Here is a 12,957-nt window from a genome sequence, read left to right on the forward strand (position 1 = left end):
CCCTTGGCGTCGCAGACGCTCTTTGGCTCGCGCGAGCAGTGTGGGTGCAATAATTGAAAAACATGGATTTCTATATTTAATTTGCGACGCTCCGGCACGCGATGCGTCCGGTCTGGTCAGCATGTTAGTTGTCCTTATGTGGCTACGCCAATGGCTTTGGGCCACACTAGTTCATTTAGCTGACAACATTTGCTTATAATTCTGTGGAATTATTTTATATTTTGTAGTACGAAGAATACAATAGAACAAAGCTGAATAAAATATACATATTTTCTAGAGTTAATAATGTAACTAACGGTTTTCTAGGTGTGAAGGAGAGTCGGATCGTGTAGACTGCGATCCATATTTAATCAACAAACGTAAACACGAATTAACACAAACGCAACAAAACAATAAACGTAACGAAAACCGAAACAGCCTATACTTGTCAACTAACACAGCGACAGGAACAAAGACACTAAGGACAATCACCCACAACAAACTCAAAGAATATGGCTGCCTAAATATGGTTCCCAATCAGAGACAACGATAAACACCTGCCTCTGATTGAGAACCACTCCAGACAGCCATAGACTTTGCTAGATCACCCCACTAGCTACAATCCCAATATATACACACCCACATACAAAAACCCATGCCACACCCTGGCCTGACCCAATACATAAAGATAAACACAAAATACTTCGACCAGGGCGTGACAGTTGTTTTACAAATGTTGGGCTAGATGTTTAGATTTTTAATAGATTGTAATGCTGCTTGATGCGACTAATGACAATTTGAAAAAAGTAACTTGAAAGGCATGAGCTCTGCTTTGTTAATTGCGCAGGCTGTACACACTCCAATAGTCTCTCATTCACAATTTGACAAGCACTTGATAATGCCTTGACTTCCATGGCAGCATCCCCTTCGTGGCTGTATTGCACCCTAAAAAATCCTTGCCTTTTGCGGCCCGGAATGCTGTGTTTTGCCCTTCTTCCTGATTGTGCTGCGCAATCCAAAGCGCCTAGCACTCACATGGCTCTCTGTCACATGGGGCCACAGTGTCTCCTGACCCCTCCTGTCTCAGCCTCCAGTATTTATGCTGCAGTAGTTTATGTGTCGGGGGGCTAGGGTCAGTTTGTTATATCTGGAGTACTTCTCCTGTCCTATTCGGTGTCCTGTGTGAATTTAAGTGTGCTCTCTCTAATTCTCTCTTTCTTTCCCTCTCTCGGAGGACCTGAGCCCTAGGACCATGCCTCAGGACTACCTGACATGATGACTCCTTGCTGTCCCCAGTCCACATGGCCGTGCTGCTGCTCCAGTTTCAACTGTTCTGCCTGTGATTATTATTATTTGACCATGCTGGTCATTTATGAACATTTGAACATCTTATCCATGTTCTGTTATAATCTCCACCCGGCACAGCCAGAAGAGGACTGGCCACTCCACATAGCCTGGTTCCTCTCTAGGTTTTGCCCTTTCTAGGGAGTTTTTCCTAGCCACAGTGCTTCTACGCCTGCATTGCTTGCTGTTTGGGGTTTTAGGCTGGGTTTCTGTACAGCACTTTGAGATATCAGCTGATGTACGAAGGGCTATATAAATACATTTGATTTGATTTTGATCGGTTCTTTCCACAGTTTACAAGTCAGACACATCAGGGACGCAACTACGCTTGTCCTTATTCAATTCCGATGCCCAATTTCAACTGCCTGCTACTCATCCCCAGAAGATAAGATATGCATATTATTAGTATTATTAGATTTGGATAGAAAACAGTCTGACGTTTCTAAAACTGTTTGAATCATGTCTGTGAGTATAACTTATTTAGCAGGCGAAACCCTGAGGATTTTGTGTTTTGAAGTCGCTCTCTTTTCAATAGGTTTTTATTTGGAATCCAGCTTTCTAAGGGACCTTCTTGCAGTTCCTATCGCTTCCACTGGGTGTCAGTCTTTAGAAATTGGTCAAGGTTTTTCCTTTGTGTAATGAAGAAGTACGGCAATCTTGAACGAGGGTCACTTGAAGTGTACTGTTAGATAGAGGTGCATTACCAGAAAGCTAGCTACAGTTTGTTTTCCTCCTGTATTGAACACAGATCATCCAGTCTTCCATTTTATTGATTATTTACAAAAGAAAATACCTAAAGTTGTATTACAAAAGTAGTTTGAAATGTTTTGGCAAAGTTCACAGGTAACTTTTGAGATATTTTGTAGTTACGTTGAGCAAGTTGGAACCTGTGTTTTTCTGGATCAAACGCGCCAAATAAATGGACATTTAGATATATATAGATGGAATTAATTGAACAATAGGACCATTTGTGATGTTTATGGGACATATTGGAATGCCAACAAAAGAAGCTTGTCAAAGGTAAGGCATGAATTATATTTTTATTTCTGCATTTTGTGTCGCCCCTGCAGGGTTGAAATATGGTTTCTCTTTGTTTACGGAGGTGCTATCCTCAAATAATAGTATCGTTTGCTTTCGCCGAAAAGCCTTTTTGAAATCTGACATGTTGGCTGGATTCACAACAAGTGTAGCTTTAATTTGCTATCTTGCATGTGTGATTTAATTAAAGCTTGATTTTTATAGTAATTTATTTGAATTTGGCGCACTGCATTTTCCCTGGCTTTTGGCCAGGTGGGACGCTAGCGTCCCAATATCCTAGATAGGTTAAGGAGAAGTTTATCTATAATCGTATGTATAACGCTTGTATCTTAGATTAATGTTTATGATGAGTATTTTTGTAATTTGATGTGGCTCTATTTCTGTCTTTTGTGACACCTCTCCTTCTTTGGAAAATGGCTGTATGTTTTTCTGTGGCTAGGCGCTGACCTAACATAATCGCAAGGTGTGCTTTCACCGTAAGGCCTTTTTGAAATCAGACAATGTGGCTGGATTAACAAGACATTTATCTTTAAAAAGGTGTATAATGCTTGTATGTTTGAGGAATTTTAATTATGAGATTTCTGTTTGAATTTGGTGCTCTGCAATTTCACTGGCTGTTGGCGAGGTGTGTCGCTAGCGTCCCACATATCCCAGAGAAGTTAAGGGAAGTGATACTGAGATGGGGCTCATTTTGGACAATAGAATCCGATCATGGAACGCATTTCACTTCTAAAGTGCTACAAGCAGAATGTAAGGCTTTGGGAGTCTCCCATTATTTTCATTGTCCATATAGGCGGCAGCGTAGCCTAGTGGTTAGAGCGTTGGACTAGTAACCGGAAGGTCGCGAGTTCAAACCCCCGAGCTGACAAGGTACAAATCTGTCGTTCTGCCCCTGAACAGGCAGTTAACCCACTGTTCCTAGGCCGTCATTGAAAATAAGAATATGTTCTTAACTGACTTGCCTGGTTAAATAAAGGTCAAATTAAATAGGCCGCAAGCAGCAGGGTTTACGGAGTGTCAGAAATTGGTCAATTAAGGAGAAATTCGCCAAGACTTTAGGCACCGAAGGGAAAGACTGGGTTATGAATTTACCCATTGTACTGATGTCAAAGAGGGCATCAACTAAGGCCACTACCGGACTCACGCTTACAGGAGGTGGTGACTGGCAGACCGATGAGGGTACCAGGGGCTGTTATTCACATACCACAAATGAGTGATTTGGCAATAATGGAAGAACCTATGTTGTCATATTGTCAGAAAATGACCCATGTGTTGCACTATGTATATTCCCAGGTGAAAGCAGCACACAAGGAACAGGTGCCAGGAGATCACCGAGAGCACGGGCTGACTCCTGGAGATCGATTGTACATCAAGATCCAACAGGCTGGGGTGTTGGGACAGTGTTGGTCAGTACCACACACCTAACTACTTACAGCACCCGCAGCGATAAAGACCACAGCCTCTCCTCGGTGGGTTCACACTTCTCACATGAAGCGAGATCCCGCAGCATAATGGGTGAGCTATATGTCGCCATAAGAGTTGAAGCGGAGCTAAAGAGAGAGAGGAAGAGTAGAGTTCACTGTAGGCAAGCTGTTGGGTTGGGTCTGGGAGCTGTTTTAACCTCCATAGTTTTAGTGTCAGTTGCTTGATGGTTAATGAACCATGTAAAGACGATAGATTGACTATTAGCTTGGAATACTAGACAGGTCACTAATCACAAAGGTATGGTGATATGGGTGGAGCCACTTGATAACAGAACTAGCACATTGGACGTAGGTTGTTCTAAACAAGGTTTGGTTTTATTACAGACAGGAGTGTGGAAGGAACATAATAATACTGAGAGTTTACAGAACAAAACTAGATTTTCTCTGTTGCCACAGATAGAGGTCATGTGCCAGGGTTCAAGATCAGCTAAAGCTCAGTCGATAACTTTCAGATTAATGTTTCCAGAACTTAAAACATTTCAGGAGGTTGGCAGCGTGGACACAACCAGTGCTGACGATGGAGCAACAAAGGATTTTGTGGGGAAGTGCTATCTCGTAAAAGGGGTTTGTATACACCAGTAATGCCCTTTAGTACAGCAACTAGGAGAGTGAAGTGGTCAGGGAAAGTTTTGGACACCAGTAGACAACGAACTTGGGGAAAGATAGCTTGTTGGGGTAATCATACTCTGGACAACATCCTAAGGGGGGAACCTGGGAACCAAACTATTCTTACTGTCAAGTGAAAGGGGGAAGAAGATATGCATATGGGCAGATGAAGGCATACTTACAGACACATTTATTAGGGGCTGAACTAGTGACAGAGACAGACATCCATCAATGTAGATGGTATGGTGGAGGGGTCAAAGGTCAGTCCTACGGAGTGTTAGTTGCAGATTCTGGGAAAAAAACGATATCAGTGCATTCTATGCAGTCCCAACAACCAAGGCGTTAACGTTACAAGGAATTGGAAGAGCAGAATGTAATATAACTGGGGCGGATGTTTGTCTGGCTAGTAAGCTAAAGAAGTGGGTACTAGAGTCTCCTGGGAACGATACCACTATGCATATTGTTACAGGAAATAGCTCGTGGAAAAGGGAGGACAGCTAGTTGTGTACAATATAGGGACTATTACGAAGATTAATTTAACTTTACACATACCCAGATCATGGTGAAAGTAGTAGAGATAGTGTTGTCATTTCAGACGCTGTTGTCAACTTTCAGTAATGCATTTGTCACAGAAGGCATAACACTTGAAAGAATAGCAACTGATCCCTGTAAAGAGGAGGCAATATCACCAGAAGGAACATTTGCTGTAATAATAGCATCACATCTCCTGCAGAGTGTGATGATGAAACATGTGACTCAGAGTTTTGTACGGTTGGATACTCTTCCAACTCCACTAATCTCTCCACCATTTCTGACAGCTATTAAACACTTGACATGGGTGGCATGTAGCCTAGGGGTTAGAGCGTTGGACTAGTAACCGAAAGGTTGCAAGATTGAATCCCCGAGCTGACAAGTTAAAAATCTGTCTAAACAAGGCAGTTAACCCACTGTTCCTAGGCCGTCATTGAAAATAAGAATTCGTTCTAAACTTGCCTAGTTAAATAAAGGTTACCAAAAAAACCACTTGACATACCTCCCAGAAGATTGTGACTGAGTGTTGGTTAACAGAAAGTGTCAGAATGTGGCTGCTTGTCAACTGTTGGGGCCCAAAGTCTACACCGTAACAAGGGTGTTCACAAATGGGTGGGGGGTAGCTTGGCCTTGGGATGAGAGATGTGTACCTAACTTGAGCACAGAAAAGTATTATCCACAGGTACCAACTGCAGCAGAACACAGGAGATGTTGGTGGCTTGGGACCAGGGTATGAACTGGGAAACAGGTAGGGAGTATCTGAAAGGTTCAGTCCTAGACCTATCAGTAATCCACAAAAATAATAGGAGTTCAAGAGATGGACTCCAAGCGATTGCTATTCTGACGGCAGTCACTGTAGAGACAGTAACAGAAAGTGCAGTACTAGTAGCGCAGGATGCTATATAGACAACATGGAACTGGACTACAGTGCAAATGAGGGGTATTGTAAGATGTGTGTCAGGAGCAGTTAGTCATAGCAGGGGTTACTTTGGTATCATGTGCTGAGGGCATTGATGTTAAAACAAATACACAGTTGTTGAGTTACCTCAAGATGAGGTAAAAATTATTAAGGCTACCGCACTTATATATTGGGTGGCTATGGAGGGAGACGATGGGGAGCAAAGTGAGAATGACATGGCTTGAGAACACCTCTTGGATCATGTAGTCTGGCGGGGAAGACTGGGCGAAAGCATGAGTAAGCTTTTTTAGAGCTTTCATTATTGCCAACCTCAGCAGAAAATTATCCTGACGACATAGTCAAGCTAAGAGAGAGTGGGAATTGTCATGTTTTCAAACTTTTGGTTGTCATGCATATATAATTGTGCATATTATTATATTATAATTGTGCATACATATTATAAATGCATAAAAAAACATTATGTTTTATGTATTTTTGTTGCTTTCCAAGTGTTGTGCTATCACTCTCTGAGGAACTATCAGGAGAAAGTGGTGGAGAAACAAAAGGCTGCTCTAGCTGACATGGAACAAGACAGCAGATTCAGTTGGAATGTCATTTTGTTGTGTGATGTGAGATGGAAATAAAATTGTGTATGTTGTGATCATAGAACAGAGGCCATATGTTTCTGATTTGGTATGTGTTACTAATGGTTTTCTTTGAGACTGTGGTCCCAACTCTCTTCAGGTCATTGACCAGGTCCTGCTGTGTAGTTCTGGGCTGATCCCTCACCTTCCCCATGATCATTGATGCCCCACAAGGTGAGATCTTGCATGGAGCCCCAGACCGAGGGTGATTGACAGTCATCTTGAACTTCCATTTTCTAATAATTGCGCCAACAGTTGTTGCCTTCTCACCAAGCTGCTTGCCCATTGTCCTGTAGCCCATCCCAGCCTTGTGCAGGTCTACAATTTTATCCTTGATATCTTTACACAGCTCTCTAGTCTTGGCCATTGTGGAGATGTTGGAGTCTGTTTGATTGAGTGTGTGGACAGGTGTCTTTTATACAAGTAACAAGTTTAAACAGGTGCAGTTAATACAGGTAATGAGTGGAGAACAGGAGGGCTTCTTAAAGAAAAATGAACAGGTCTGTGAGAGCTGGAATTCTTACTGGTTGGTAGGTGATCAAATACTTATGTCATGCAATAAAATGCAAATGAATTACTTAAAAATCATACAATGTGATTTTCTGGATTTTTTAAAAAGATTCCGTCTCTCACAGTTGAAGTGTACCTATGATAAAAATTACAGACCTCTACTTGCTTTGTAAGTAGGAAAACCTGCAAAATTGGCAGTGTATCCAAATACTTGTTCTCCCCACTGTATTTGTGTTGGTGAGAAAATGTTTTTGTCTGAATTGCAGCTGTAGCGAACCTTCGGGAAGAATTCAACTTGGTTAAGTTTCTCTGGTGTCCGTGAGTTATTTACTCTGAAAAATTAGAACCTAACAAGGGGACCATTGTAGACCCATAAGACCAATGTTTGACTTTAGCCTAGTTTGCAGTTAAAATTTTTGCATTTATTTACCTTCCAGCTTTATACGAGTTACGAGTTAGACTAATGATAATCTTGTAGAATAAGTACCCTACAATTGTCCCAAGTCAGCAAATTTACCCATTTAATTTTTAAAAGCAAATTGACATGCAAAGAGTGGCACAAAATATTGTGTTTGTGTGTTTGTTACAACTCTGTGGTAATGGTATGTAGTGTGTTATGGGTTTTTTCAGCACTGAGCAATTTTCAGGTCTTCTGAGCACAAACTTGAATGCTGTGAAAGTTGAATGCTTGAATGCTGTTTTATCTTTCAGCCTACCGTAGCAGCCAATGTGTGGTGTTCAATGTAGGGCTACGTTCCATGCAGGGCTTGACATTAACCTGTTTATCCATTTGTCCTTCAGACAAGGTCATGGCTGAAAATGTTGTTTAATGCAAAACCAGTTTACCCCTGGTTGGGACCCACCATTATACATCATTGGTTATGATCAAGTAGAAGCTTATGTACTGGTTGTTCAGTGATGCCGCTATAAAATAATGATGGTGTCGTGTATCTTATCTCACTTAGTGTTAACATAATGATAAATATGAATGTTATATATTCTGCTTTCTTCAGCCATGATAGCATATACAGTAACAATAAGTTACGCGTTGACTTATTCTTCACAGGCACGACGAATACGGTTGACTGAGCTTCCTCTTCGTAGATTGTAGTGTTGCACTGTTTTGCTCTTATGCAGGATTTCCCCTGCAGACAAGACATCACACAGTCAACATCAGCATCACACCAAACAACCACAAAATCCATATCACATATTGATAATTGGCGTACTGCTTTGAGGCATAAAGGATGTGTGATATGATTCGATATTGAGCGTGGTGGTGGAATAAATATGTGGTTCCATAGTGTAGTGGTTATCACGTCTGCTTTACACGCAGAAGGTCCTGGGTTCGATCCCCAGTAGAACCAAGCTTTTGGCGGCAGGTAGCCTAGCAATTAGAGAGGTGAGCCAGCAACCTGTGGGTTGCCAGTTTTTTCTTGGATCTGACAGGAAATATCTGTCTAACACCATGCCCAAACCGGGCACGCTTGTGCGCAAATAGATTTTGTCCCCCCACTCCAAATGCGATCACGACACACAGGTTGAAATATCAAAACAAACTATGAACCAATTATATTAATTTGGGGACCGGCCGAAAAGCATTCAACATGTATGGCAATTTAGCTAGCTAGTTTGTCCTATTTAGCTAGCCTGCTTGCTGTTGCTAGCTAATTTGTTGTTATTTTACCTGAAATGCACAAGGTCCTCTACTCCGACAATTCATCCACACATAAAACAGGCAACTGAATAGTTTCTAGTCATCTCTCCTCCTTCCAGGCTTTTTCTTCTTTGGACTTTATATGGCGATAGGCATCAAACATTCATAATAAGGTGTATTACCACAACCGACCGACCTCAGTTCATCTTTCAATCATTCAAGCATTGAAGATGAAACGTGGCTGGGTCTTTCAGCATGACAATGATCCTAAACACACCGCCCTGGCAAAGAAGGAGTGGCTTCGTAAGAAGCATTTCAAGGTCCTGGAGTGGCCTAGCCAGTCTCCAGATCTCAACCCCATAGAAAATCTTTGGAGGGAGTTGAAAGTCCGTGTTGCCCAGCAACAGCCCCAAAACATCCCTGCTCTAGAGGAGATCTGCATGGAGGAATGGGCCAAAATACCAGCAACAGTGTGTGAAAACCTTGTGAAGACTTACAGAAAATCTTTGACCTCTGTCATTGCCAACAAAGGGTATATAACAAAGTATTGAGATAAACTTTTGTTATTGACCAAATACTTATTTTCCACCATAATTTGCAAATAAATTCATTAAAAATCCTACAATGTGATTTTCTGTTTTTTTCCCCCTCATTTGGCTGTCATAGTCGAAGTGTACCTATGACAAAAATTACAGGCCTCTCTCATCGTTTTAAGTGGGATAACTTGCACAATTGGTGTCTGACTAAATACTTTTTTTGCCCCACTGTAGACACATGAAGTCAATTATCTGGCAACAGCTCTGGTGGGAATTCCTGCAGTCAGCATGCCAATTGCGCGCTCCCTCAAAACTTGAGACATCTGTGACATTGTGTTGTGTGACAAAACTGCACATTTTAGAGTGACCTTTTATTGTCTCCAGCACAATGTGCACCTATATAATGAACATGCTGTTTTCATCAGCTTCTTGATAAGCCACACCTGTCAGGTGGAAGGATTATCTTGGCAAAGGAGAAATGCCCACTGAAAGGGATGTGCACAAAATTTGAGAGAAATAAGCTTTGGAACATTTGGATTTTTTTTTTATATCAACATCTTTTATATCAGCTCTTAAAACATGGGACCAACACTACATGTTGCGTAAAAAATTTTGTTCAGTGCCTATTCGGTTATTTAATGTAGAATATATAGGTCAACCAATTATAATTTCTCAACGCCGATACCGATTATTGGATGACCAAAAAAAGCAGATACCGATTAATCGGCTGATATATATATATATATATATTTGTAATAATGACAATTACAACAATACTGAATGAACAATGAACACTTTTATTTTAACTTAATATAATACATAAATAAAATCTATTTAATCTCAAATAAATAATGAAATGTGTTCCATTTGGTTTAAATAATGTAAAAACACAGTGTTGGAGAAGAAAGTAAAAGTGCAATATGTGCCATCTAAATAAGCTAACGTTTAAGTTCCTTACTCAGAACATGAGAACATATGAAAGCTGGTGGTTCAATATTCCCAGTTAAGAAATTTTAGGTTGTAGTTATTATAGGAATTACGTTGACTATTTCTCTCTATACCATTTGTATTTCATATACCTTTGACTATTGGATGTTCTTATAGGCACTTTAGTATTGCCAGCCTAATCTAGTTGATAGTCTTGAAGTTATAAACTGTGTCCACTCCGACAATGACGATGGAAGTACTGGAATAATAATATTGAATGCATTAAAATGATTTTGCCGTGGGGCTGAGAGAAAATTTGACACATTTTGCCATGGCATATGCCTTGTTGTGCTATGCTGAGTGACTGAAGCATTATGACAACAATCACATTTTGGGAATTTTATATGTATTTGTTGTCATGTTCTTATTAGGCTCTTCCATTCATTCTGAAGATTGCCCGGCTAGCTCAGTCGGTAGAGCATGAGACTCTTAATCTCAGGGTCGTGGGTTCGAGCCCCACGTTGGGCGTTCTTTTTTTAAACGTTTCTAACCTCGCTGTGCTCAAAGACGTAAAACACCTCCCTTGTGTTTAGTATTTGATTTTATTTCTTAATTCAATTCCATAGATGCAAAATATTGCGAACGGGGAGGTTGAGACACCACTATCTAATTAAAGGTAAACGCCCAACGTGGGGCTCGAACCCACGACCCTGAGATTAAGAGTCTCATGCTCTACCGACTGAGCTAGCCGGGCTCTGTATGATGTGTTAAGCCCCGCCCTTTGTATGTACGCCTCCTACTCCCTCAAGCCCTCACTTCCTCTAGCTGGGCTCTGTATGATGTGTTAAACCCCTCCCTTTGTATGTATGCCTCCTACTCCCTCAAGCCCTCACTTCCTCGTGAACGTGAGCGCTTTCTCAGGAACAAAACTCTTTGTTTTAGCTACTTGCGATCATCTCTGTCTCTGCGGCGCAATCGACTATCCTGTTAGGGCCCACCCAGGGACGCAATCTTTTCAGTAAGTATTCATAAAACAGTTGTTTTGAAGTCAGGAAATTATCCTCATAAATACTCATTAAAATCAGAATGAATCTGTGCTGAGATTGTGGTAATATTGTCCTCTCTGTTGTAGGATTAATTGTGATTTCATTGCAAAAAAAAAATCCCACGTTTTTCAACAGTATTCTATGTTTGGTTAATTCTTAATGCAGCCACCCCTCCTGCTATGTTATTGTCTGCGATTTTTCTTTTCAGTCAACAGTGGGGGAAAAACATGGTTTTGTGGTTTACTAACACAAACTAGGTAACACTTCAATAGCAGAGTACTTATTTATACATGAACAAATATATCTGAGGATAATTTCCTGACTTGTTGAATGAAACCCTACTGCTAAAAAAAAAAAAAAGAACACGTCCCTGGGTGGGCTCGAACCACCAACCTTTAGATTAACAGTCTAACGCGCTAGCCGATTGCGCCACAGAGACACAGCACTATATGAAAAGGAAGGTTTTATATTCTTTGATAATTGAAGATTTTAGAGGCGAGGGGAGAATGATTAGAAAGCATAGTTGCTCCGCTCTGTTGTCATTTCAAGCTGCTCTTTCCGTTTCCGACTTAGACTCAGCAACATCACGTATATGTATAAAGTAAACGGGATGGTGGGTCAATTTCTGCAATCATGTAAGAAAACTGCCAAGACATCAGTAGATTTATAATTGAACAATTTTATGAAGGTCTTACACTATTGTGGAGAGATGTACTGCTTGGATTCTTCACCTACCATAGAAATAAGCTGAAACATTTTTATGTAATTAATTTCATTTTTCTTTTGGCAAAATTTCATATTCACAAATGTAAATTTACAAACAAAAAAACACATTTTCTTACCTTACAAAAATAAATTGAACTGTATTTTAAGACGATTAAATACTCTACTAACCAAAAATCTTTTAAAATTATAAGTGTATGTATGTCCCTTAAGGTGTGTAATACTGTACCCCCTATCTCAATTGTCCATTGTATGTAATCTATATATACTTGTGTTCCCTCATGTACTCTCTTTGTTTATTCCCCGACAGGGAGAATGTATTGGATTTGATTAGACTTCTGCCTGTGAGAGAAGCCTCATTGTAGTAAAATTACCTTCAGTACTTGTCTTTACTCCACTATAGCTACTCTACAGTGTCTTTTAACCCACTTGTAAAATGGAGGGTGGTGGCAAAGTTCTGTTGGTTTATTACTGTAGATCTTGACCGTTCTGTTTTGAAAATATAAATCTCACTCAAAGGACCATGTCATTGTTATCGATCTGGCTTAGGGACCTTCAATTAAGAATCTATAATAGATTACCACGGTATGAGTCATAATACCCGTAAAACCTAGCAGTCAAACATGAAAATGGTTATAATTGTTTTTCGACCATACATTTTTCCCATTGGGGATTTTGGTAACACTTCAAATAAGGTGAGTGTTTTGCGTAAGCTTACCCTGGCGTGACATTTTTCTAACTGTGTAAATTTCTCCCAGACAAGGTGACTTTCATGAATAAATTCACCCAGCCCAAAATGAAATAGAGGCGTCACTACAGACAACCTGGTTTGAATCCAGGCTTTATCACAACTGGCTGTGATTTGTGAGTCCCATAGGGTGGCGCACAATTGGCCCAGCGTCGTCCGCGTTTGGCCCGTATAGGCGGTTGGTGATCCTCCGTTCCCTCTCCTTAGTCGAGATGCGAATACCTCCCAGCTGCATGGGCTCAGTCTCTGAGCCGGAGGGAGGAGATGGTTGCGATGCGGAGAGGGG

At 40.8% G+C, this 12,957-nt stretch overlaps 4 non-coding genes across 4 annotated transcripts; 2 read left to right on the forward strand and 2 right to left on the reverse strand.

Moving 5' to 3' along the window:
- The first annotated feature begins 8,328 nt into the window (after window positions 1-8,328).
- trnav-uac lies at window positions 8,329-8,401 on the forward strand. Its single transcript has one exon. It is a non-coding gene; the product is annotated as a tRNA-Val (tRNA).
- A 2,208-nt stretch (window positions 8,402-10,609) lies between these two features.
- On the forward strand, window positions 10,610-10,682 carry trnak-cuu. Its single transcript has one exon. It is a non-coding gene; the product is annotated as a tRNA-Lys (tRNA).
- A 153-nt stretch (window positions 10,683-10,835) lies between these two features.
- trnak-cuu lies at window positions 10,836-10,908 on the reverse strand. The gene has a single exon. It is a non-coding gene; the product is annotated as a tRNA-Lys (tRNA).
- Window positions 10,909-11,565: 657 nt separating this feature from the next.
- On the reverse strand, window positions 11,566-11,639 carry trnan-guu. The gene has a single exon. It is a non-coding gene; the product is annotated as a tRNA-Asn (tRNA).
- Between the last annotated feature and the right edge of the window lie 1,318 nt (window positions 11,640-12,957).

Source organism: Oncorhynchus gorbuscha, linkage group LG21 (assembly GCF_021184085.1).
Source record: "Oncorhynchus gorbuscha isolate QuinsamMale2020 ecotype Even-year linkage group LG21, OgorEven_v1.0, whole genome shotgun sequence".
In the NCBI taxonomy this organism is placed as follows: Eukaryota; Metazoa; Chordata; class Actinopteri; order Salmoniformes; family Salmonidae; genus Oncorhynchus; species Oncorhynchus gorbuscha.